Source organism: Ornithorhynchus anatinus, chromosome X3 (genome assembly GCF_004115215.2).
Source record: "Ornithorhynchus anatinus isolate Pmale09 chromosome X3, mOrnAna1.pri.v4, whole genome shotgun sequence".
Classification (NCBI taxonomy): Eukaryota; Metazoa; Chordata; class Mammalia; order Monotremata; family Ornithorhynchidae; genus Ornithorhynchus; species Ornithorhynchus anatinus.
This window is the reverse complement of record NC_041751.1, coordinates 27,283,309-27,293,685: the sequence shown is the minus strand read 5'-3', so window position 1 is coordinate 27,293,685 and position 10,377 is coordinate 27,283,309. Positions and strand designations below refer to the sequence as shown.

Genomic DNA, 10,377 nt, shown 5'->3' with positions numbered 1-10,377 from the left:
AGAACGAGGAGAGGAAGGAGTCCGTGAAGCCAAGGTTGGATAACGTATTGAGGAGAAGGGGATGGTCCACAGAGGCAGCTGAGAGGTCGAGGAGGATTAGGATGGAGTAGGAGCCATTGGATTTGGCAAGAAGGAGGTCATTGGTGACCTTGGAGAGGGCGATTTCAGTGGAGTGGAGGGGCGGAAGCCAGATTGGAGGGTGTCCAGGAGAGAGCTGGAGGAGGGGAATTGGAGTCAGCGAGTGTAGACAACTCACTTCAGGAGTTTGGAAAGGAAGGGTAGGAGGGAGATGGGGTGATAACTGGAGGGGCTGTGGGGTCAAGGGAGGGTTTTTTTTAGGATGGATGGGGGAGACGTGGGCACGTCTGAAGGCCGAGAGGAAGAAGTCATTGGAGAATGAATGTTGAAGATGGAAGTTGGGGGGGGGAGGGAAGGGGCGAGAGTTTTTATAAGGTGGGAAGGAATGGGATCTGAAGAGCATGTGGAGGGGGGTGGCACTGGAGAGGAGGCAGGAGATCTCCTCTGAAGATACTGCTGGGAAGGATGGGAAAGTTGAAAGGGGGGCCGAGAGGAGGGGGGATGGAGGGGGAGAGGGGTGACTTGGGGAAGCTCAGACCTGACGGTGTTAATTTTCCTAATGACGTAGGTGGCCAGATGGTTGGGGGTGAGGGATAGGGGAGGGGGAGGGACAGAGGGCCTGAGAAGGGAGTTAAATGTCCCAAACAACTGACGAGGGCGATGGTTATGGGTGTAGATAAAGGAAGAGAAACAGTTTTGCCGGACAGAAGAGAGGGCAGAGTTAAGGCAAGAAAGGACAGACTTAAAGTTTGTTGCTTCAGTTGCTGAGGATAGACCAGCATGGGGTACTGCCATCGAGCAAGGAGTAGTTCTCTTCCATCTAAAGTCCTGTAAAGAACAAGACACAAGGAGACAAAAGAGAACACCAGGTGCTACAAATATTACGTAAGACAACACAATACAGGACAGCCTATTTTGTGTGAACAATGTAGCTGTGACTGTGGATTCTGCCAATGACCTTTTCAGCAGCATGGATACAGGTGAACTTCACCATCAATGATGTCTTCTTTGAATAGGAAGGACAACTCTGTGTGTGTGTGTGTGTGTGTGTGTGTGTGTGTGTGTGTGATGCGTGTTCATGATACAAAGAGAAATATTAATTTCTATCAATTAAGAAATCAAACCTTTTACAACAGTATCGTAAATCCCGTCTGCAGTTTTGGAAGAAAAAATGGCTCCCAGGTTAAGAATTTCCCTCTCCCCTCCATTCATTCAGTTGTATTTCCACAAGAACATGCTACTTCTCAATGTCATTCAGCAGATCAGTAGCAGAGCTGGCATCAGAACACAGCCTTCTTGATGCTCAGAAACAGTATGGTGTAGTGCATAGAGCAAGGGCCTGGGATTCAGAAGGTCATGGGTTCAGGTCCTGCCTCCGCCACTTGTCTGCTGTGAGGTGTTGGACAAGTCACTTCACTTCTCTGTGCCTCAGTCACCTCATCAGGAAAATGGGGATTGAGGCTGTGAGCCCTACATGGGACAGGGACTGTGTCCAACCCGATTTGCTTGTATCCACCCCAGTGCTTAGTACAGTGCTTGGAACAAACTAAGCGCTAAACAGAGTGGCCAGTATATTCTTCCCTTCAGGATGTCTGGGTGAAAGAAGAATCTGAGAGTAGGGTGGATTAAGATTTCCTATTAAGAAACACATACTCGACCTCCGCTCCAAACAAAAACTCCTCACTCTAGGCTTCAAGGCTCTCCATCACCTTGCCCCTTCCTACCTCTCCTCCCTTCTCTCTTTCTACCGCCCACCCCGCACGCTCCGCTCCTCTGCCGCCCACCTCCTCGCCGTCCCTCGGTCTCGCCTATCCCGCCGTCGACCCCCGGGTCACGTCCTCCCGCGGTCCCGGAACGCCCTCCCTCCTCACCTCCGCCAAACCGATTCTCTTTCCCTCTTCAAAACCCTACTTAAAAATCACCTCCTCCAAGAGGCGTTCCCAGACTGAGCTCCTCGTCCCCCTCTACTCCCTCTGCCATCCCCCCTTTACCTCTCCGCAGCTAAAGCCTCATTTTCCCCTTTTCCCTCTGCTCCTCCACCTCTCCCTTCCCATCCCCACAGCACTGTACTTGTCCGCTCAACTGTATATATTTTCGTTACCCTATTTATTTTGTTAATGAATTGTACATCGCCTCGATTCTATTTAGTTGCCATTGTTTTTACGAGATGTTCTTCCCTTTGACGCTGTTTAGTGCCATTGTTCTTGTCTGTCCGTCTCCCCGATTAGACTGTAAGCCCGTCAAACGGCAGGGACCGTCTCTATCTGTTGCCGACTTGTTCATCAGGAGAATGCTCTGCACATAGTAAGCGCTCAATAAATACTATTGAATAAATACTATTGAATGAACATACTGCCCGCTGCAAAAGTGAGAATCCAGCAGGTTGTCCTTGTTGGAAAAAAAAAATAAAGCAACAACTTGCAGTGAAAACCTTTAATCAATCAGTCAGTGGTATTTATTGAGTACTCATTGTGTGCAGAATGTTGTAGTCAGCGTTTAGGAAAGTACAGTACAATAGTGCTGGTAACACAATCCCTGCCCACAAGGAGTTTACAGACCAGAGGGAGTTCAGGAATTTTATTCCAAGTAAATAATATCAGAGATGTGCCCCCAAACCCCCATAGAGACAATCTTCATTCTAGGTAATAAATATAATCAAGAACAAACAGTGCTATCTACCAACTCATTAGCACCTTCAGAACTATCTGGGGATTGCTGTCACCTACTGTAAAACCCTTTTGAAAGGAAAAAAAAAATTCCACTTTTCACACTAATTACTGACATTATGTAGCTAGCTGGTAATGGATATGGTATTATTTTTTAATAACTTCAGTCAGCTGTATACCTCGGAAAGAAAGGGAGACTAGAGCTCCAGGACTTTCTGGTCTCACGATCGGCTCATCATCTCGCAGGATACAAATCATGAAGCAGCATAGCCCAGTGGAAGGAGCCCCGGCCTGGGTGTCGGAGGACCTGGGTTCTAATCTAGAGAAGCAGCGTGGCTCAGTGGAAAGAGCCTGGGCTTGGGAGTCAGAGGTCATGGGTTCAAATCCTGCCTCTGTCACTTGTCAGCTGTGTGACTGTGGACAAGTCACTTAACTTCTCTGTGCCTCAGTTCCCTCATCTGGAAAATGGGGATTAAGACTGTGAGCCTCACGTGGGACAACCTGATGACCCTGTATCTACCCCAGTGCGTAGAACGGTGCTCTGCACATAGTAAGCGCTTAACAAATACCAAAATTATTATTATTATTATCCCGGCTCCGCCACTTGTCTATTGTGTGATCTTGGGTATGTCACTTCACTTCTCTGGGCCTCAGTTACCTCGTCGTTATTATGGGGCTTAAATTCTACTCCCTCGTACTTAGACTGTGAGCCCCTTGCGGGGATGGGACTGTGTGGCCAACCTGCTTATCTTGTATCTACCTCAGTGCCTAAAACTGTGCTTGGTGCTGAACGAGTATCAGATTTAAATCATGTAACAATACAATAACCATCTCATCATCAAGTAAAGTAGAAGTCTCTGGGAAAGTTATGTCTCTAGATTTTTGCTCCGTGTTGTGCTGGCATAAATGTTCGGCTGCAAGAGGGGAAATATTAACATTTGGAATGGCATTAGCTCCAAATTATTCCATTCGAATTCATGAAGTCTCCTCTCAGTTTGTTCAAAAATATTTTTTGATGCTAAAATCAGAAACTGATTAGGACAGTAAACTTGTCTGCTGGGTGATCTTGGGCAGGTCATTGAACTTCTCTGTGGACTTAGTTTTCTCATCTGTAAAATGTGGATTTAAATATACCTATTGTCCCTCCCCCTAAAACCATGAAATCCATGATGAACAGGGTCTATTTCTGACTTGATTAACTCAAATCTACTCCAGCATTTAGAACGTGGCTTGACATCTAGTAAGCACTTAATAAATACCATAATACTAATCATCTTCATCCCCATTGTACAGATGAGGAAACTGAGGCACAGAGACATTAAGTGTCCTTCCTAAGGTCACACAGCAGGAAAAATGGCAGAGTCAGGTTTAGAACTTAGGTCCTCTGACTCCCAGACCCCTGTTCTTTCTACTAGGCAACACTGCTTCTCTAGAGGCAATATTTTGGATTAGGCAGTTGTCCACAAAGCCCACATAAATATTTATTTTTCACCTGGACAGAAGAACAATTGAACACATTTTTATTGCATGGTTGGAATATAGAATTAGACTGTTTTTAGCCAAAAAAATGATTATTGAAGTATGAGTGACCCAGCTCAATACTTCATTTGGATCGTAGGTAGACGGGTATTAGAAACAGAAATGAACAATAAATACTGCATATTGATTTATGTCTTAAGAGTGTCCATAAGGGAATTTTATCATTGTATTTGAAAATGATGGTGCTGGAGGTAAGAACCTATCCGAGTTGTGAGGATGAGCCTGAAAAGACCAGTCCACATAAAGATTGTTGCTATATTTTCAACTCTTTATGTGAAAATCATAATCTTCTTGAAGACTCTTCTCAGGGAGAGAAACCCCTCTCCTAATTACTGTTCTCTGTGTGTTATTATTGTCTCTCCTAGTGTATTAACTTAACTCATTACCTGAGGGTTTTTTTAATCTTTCAAATATCTGATCTGCTTCGCTGTTGTAAGTGCCCTCTTAAAGGTCAGCAAACAGCAGCTTTTTGGAAATCCTAACTTCATCCATTCTCTTCACAAATCTCAGCCAGAAAAGCTACGTTGCTTTGAGCAGGGCTTCAGTCTTGGTGAACTGACCACATTCTAGGACCTCTTGTCACCTTATGTTAAAGTGTGGTGACGGTATCTGTTAATAACATGGTATTTGTTAAGCACTTACTGTGTGTCAAACATTGTCCTAAGTACTGGGGTAGATAAAAGATAATCAGGTTGGACACAGTCCCCGTCCCACAAGGGGCTCACAGTCTTAATCCCCATTTTATAAATGAGGGAACTGAGGCCCAGGGAAGTGAAGCGACTTGCCCGAGGTCACCCAGCAGACAATTGGTGGAGCCGGGATTAGGACCCAGGTCCTTCTGACTTCCAGGCCCGGGATCTAGCCACTAGGCCATACTGCTATCAGGGCTTGTAGCTGCTGCTGCTGGTGAAACTGCTTGAAAAAGTGGTTCTGTCTTTCTGGTGTACATCCTGGTCTTTCAGCTGTAAGGAAAGGAGAGACAAATTCCATTTTGTTGACCCTTCTTTGGGTATGAAAATTGTTACTTTATTAAAATCATTTTTTGTCTGTTACTCTCCTGGAGACATCATGGGTTCGAATGCCGGCTCGGCCACTTGTCAGCTGTGTGACTTTGGGCAAGTCACTTAACTTCTCGGTGCCTCAGTTACCTCATCTGTAAAATGGGGATTAAGACTGTGAACCCCACAAGGGACAACCTGATTCCCCTGTGTCTACCCCAGCGCTTAGAACAGTGCTCGGCACATAGTAAGCGCTTAACAAATACCAATATTATTATTATTATTATTATTATGGTGATTATATTTGTTAAATGCTTACTACTTGCCAAGCACTGTTCTAAGTGGCCTGGCATATAGTAGGCATTTACGAAATACCTTTAAAAAAAAAAGAAAGTGGATTGACACTATGCTTCCCAGCTTTGGCCTCAGCACTACCATACCGGGCCTTCAGGACTTTGTTTTCATGGCAGTAAATTAGTAAATTCAGTAAGTTAACAATGATTGGTGTAAAGCATTCTTCTAGTCATGGGACAGAACAGTAGTATAGGAATTTGCACCAGAAATTGTGAGTTATGTTGGTATCTTCTGATCATCTACTCCCTAATCTATGAAATACTCCTGAATCAATGGTTATTATAACATGATTTCCCAATAACATGAGGTTCTTTCCTCTAATCCCGGAGAGTGTAAAAATAGGACTGGGAAAAGGAGAGGAGAAATATGGGCAGGTGTTTGGGATATAGTCTTCATTTCTCCGATCGATCCATCAATCACTCGATCGCTCTCAGGAAAATCCAGTGGGAAATGTGGATTGAATTGGCCCATATCAAAATGATTTTGCAGCAGAAGCAAAGTAGATTTAAAGTTTGGGCAATCAGTCGTATTTATTGAGCACTTACTATATGCAGAGTACTGTAGTGAGCTCTTGGGAGAGTTCAGTATGACAAGAGTTAGTAGACCCATTTCTTGCCCACAATGGGAGATGAAGGTAAAGGCTTGGTCTTAGCATGTTCACATCCAAACTAACCTTCTGCCACTGAGGTCTTTCATCGAAAATCAGCAGAAAATTAAGGGATGTAGGAGACTGTGCCCACATAAGTGAAATGGAGTGGAGATAGATGTGATTTTCAAAAAAAATGCCGAGCAAAATTTGCCATTGTGGAAAACAGGGGAGCTTTTGTCCTAAATTTTCCATTTGGCTCTCTGCATTGATCCAGTTCGCTGGGTAATTTTTCAACTCTTCAGTTCATTTTGTCTGTGTTGACACAGCTTGGGTGTCCATGTCCTTGCTCTAGATTTTATTATTTCCGCTCCTTGGAGAATAAAGGCGTAATTAATCCAATTATTCATTTGGACATTTATTTATAGCATGATTTGAAATGTTACAATATTATTATGGATGATTAGGTATTAGATGTTAGGGTTTTATCCAATTTAATCCAATTTCTGCTACCCAGTAATTTTTAATTTTTAAAAAAAATTAGGGTTAAACCCTCCTAATTAAAATTTTTTAGAGGCGGAGTTTTTCGTAAATTTAAGCATTATTTACACTGTCAGGAACAGAATTGACATTCATTTTGGAATGTGATATCTGGAAGGTTTGGTAATTTTAAAATGCATGATTTTTATTTTTTTTTTTCTGGGGGAAATCCCCTTCTTCTCATTCGATAGAGTCTAGGGTTTCCTTGGGTAACTGGCACACATGGTCAGTTTTTGCCATTCTTCTCACTCCAGTATTCAGCCGTCCCCTCAAAACGAAGATTTGGACCTTGTTAGGTTTTAGATTAGCACTACAGTCCCATACCCTGTAATGAACAAGGTTCCTTAACATTCCTTCTTGCATCAGCAGGGAGCTGTAGTGTCGAGGATTTGTTCAGTCCTTTGCATGGGAGGCAGCATGGTTTAGTGGACTGGGAATTAGAAGGACCTGGGTTCTAATCCTGGCTCTGCCATTTGTCTGCTGTGAGTCTTTGGGCAAGTCACTTCACTTCTCTGTGCCTCAGTTCCCTCATCTGTAAAATGGGGATTAAGACTGTGAGCCCCCATGGGGGACATGGACCGTGTCCAACCTGATTAGCACATAGCTACCCTTGTGCTTAGTACAGTGCCTGACACATAGTAAGCGCTTAACAAACACCACAAAAAAAAAAAGCCAGAATGGAGCAATGTTGCTGGAGAAACACTTGTCATACTGATGTTATTGTATATCAGTCATAAAAAGGGAATGCACAATAACCCCCAAAGATTTTCCCCAAATCAGAAGACCGCCAATTTCCCCTGAAAAAATCCATGCGCTATGGACTATGTGGACTTCGGCCATTGATTTCAACTGTTTTCTGGAAGTTCTTCATCTTGTAGTTTTCCGTTTCGCATTTTTCTCCATCTTAAACCAACAATCTGGGCCATATCTACTTGGAGAAAATGAACCTGCACTGACGGAGCAATTCCGCTGTTGCGTCCGGAGGGGCAAACTCGATCCTCGTTCTCTGAGGTAATAGCAGCCTTCTTCGGTCTCGAAGGTTTGTAAGAAAGAGGAATACCTTATTATTGTAACGAAACGTATATTGAGCACTTTGTTTGCTTGGTGCCAAACAGAAGAAGTAACAGTTTCTAATCACAGCATCCTTTCCAGGTTGCACAATAAACATGCTCAAAATCCCCTGAAAATCATATAGCTGAAGAAGCACCATTTGAATTTCCATAACCACTGAAATAATGTAAATTGGATTCCATATGGCAAAGGAACTCCAATAATCAAATGTTTCTAAACATATGTAATGATTTCATTTCGGAGTACATCAGAATGTCAAAGTATCTGACATATTCTCTAAAGCACTTTGAAATCCTGTTCCCGGGTAAGAGAATTGCTCTTCCCCTAGAATAGGATCTCTACATTTAGAGAAAGGTATTTTCGGATGGATCATGAAACGGCATTTATCTTCAAGAGGAAGCATATGCTGAATATGCAAAGCGGGATTTTGTATACTTGTGTAGATGAGAAAGGGAGGATATATGTTCTCTCCTTTTATAGAAATATTCATGGGGAAAGGCTCCCTGTTGAAACTGATTAAAATGATTTCATTCCGATATTTGATTCTTCATAATTAAAACAAATTACTTGAAATGTAACCATCGGCTTCACAGTTCTGTTATAATTGGTGCTATTAACACATGGAGGCTAATGTGTTTAATGCTTGGTTTAGCATTTTCTAGCTGTTTCCTTTTCATTCATTGAATATTGTAATTTATTGTTATTTGCCATTGATTCTCTTTTTTGGTGCATTCTATTAGGCTTATTGTTTTTTGACTTTGACGTAATTGATATTTGACGTTACCTGCATCTCCTGGCTAATGTTAATTACTTTTCGGTAAAAACAAGAGTCACAGATAAAACTGCAAATTTTCTTGTTTAAAAGTAGACATGTGCTGACAAGGATTGAGCCCGGAAGTTCAAGCAGAAACCACAACTTTGACTCGCTCGATTTCTTGAATGAGATACCCACTAAACTAAAGAAAACTAAAGACCAGTTGCATAAAATATTAATCTTTCTTGAGAGAGAGATCTTCTGAACGATCCCCATTTCTGACATGGAGTTTGCTAATTTATGGAGATGATCAGCCGTGGTCTATCTCAACGGCTGCTGGAAATCAATCAGTCGACGGTATTTGTCGAGAGCTTACTACGTGCAGAGCAATGTACTAAGCACTTATACGATATAACAGAATTAGCAGACATGTTCCCTGCCCATAATGAGCTTACAGGCTAGAGGGGAAGATGGGCATTGATATGAATAAGTAATTTATAATATATAATTTAAAGATTACAGTAAAGCCTGTAAATATATATTTATGGTAATTGTTAAATGCCTTCTATGTGCCAGGCACTGTACTAAGCACTGGGGTAGATACAAGCTAATCAGGTTGGACACAGTCCGTGTCCTGCATAGGGCTCACGGTCTTAATCCTCATTTTATAGATGAGGTAACTGAGGCCCAGAGGAGTGAAGTGACTTTCCCCTCTAGACTGTAAACGCGCTGTGGGCAGGGAATGTGTCTGTTATATTGTTATAGTTTACTCCCCCAAGCTTAGTACGGTGCTCTGCACACAGACACACACAGTAAACACTCAATAAATACCATTGACAAACTGACACACACACGTTCCTCTCTTCCAGGAAGCTGAGAGGCCATGATGGAGAGTCTGGTCCTATGCCGTTGAGTCGTCTCGGACCCATAACGACGCTAAGGACACATCTCTCCCAGAACGCCTCACCTTCATCTGCAGTCGTCCTAGTAGTGTATCCATGGAGTTTTCTTGGTAAAAATACAGAAGTGGTTTACCATTGCCTTCTTCCGCGCAGTCAACTTGAGTCTCCGCCCTCGACTCTCTCCCGTGCCGCTGCTGCCCAGCACAGGTGAGTTTGACTTGTAGCAGATTGCCTTCCATTCACTAGCTACTGTCCAAGCTAAGAATGAAATGGGTAGGGCTCTGCTCGACTCTCCCTCTGTAGTCGAGACTGGTAGAGCACTGGAAAGTCTACAGGTGCGACCCCAAGAGGGGAGTGATGGAGAGAGAACTCACCTAAATACCTTGGATTTCTATAGGGCCTGCCCTCCAAAGAGTTCAAAGCAAATCATATCTATTGCCTCATTTATCTTTACAGATTTATTGCTGAAAAACATTTCTCTGGGGTAATGGACAAATAGGGACTCAAAAAAAAATCATTTAAAATTACATTATTTAAGAAAATCCATTCTTTCCTCTCTACCTTACCGGTCTATTGACCGCTTTCCCTTTCAATCCGATTTTATTCATTTTTCACATCATATTTCAGAAACTGTTACCAGAAAAGAATAACAGGGCCCAGGAATATACCCATTCCAGCCCCTTCTTCACTTTCTCAGTTTTCTCTCTTCACTTTCTCAGTTTTCTCTCTTCACTTCCTCCTTGCCCTTGGCATGGATTTTCCTCTCTTGTTCTTTAATGGCCTGGACTCCATATTTATCCTCTTTTATTGACCTTTTACTCCCTAGTTGTAATTTAGGATTAGAACTTGGGGCTGACTCTGAACAAGAAGTAATGAAAGCGATAGACTC

The 10,377-nt window shown here is 42.8% G+C and overlaps 1 non-coding gene across 1 annotated transcript; it reads right to left on the bottom strand.

Annotated features, from left to right (window-relative positions):
• Positions 1-9,704: 9,704 nt before the first annotated feature.
• Positions 9,705-9,841, bottom strand: LOC114807729. Its single transcript, XR_003755804.1, has one exon. It is a non-coding gene; the product is annotated as a small nucleolar RNA SNORA7 (small nucleolar RNA).
• Positions 9,842-10,377: the final 536 nt, after the last annotated feature.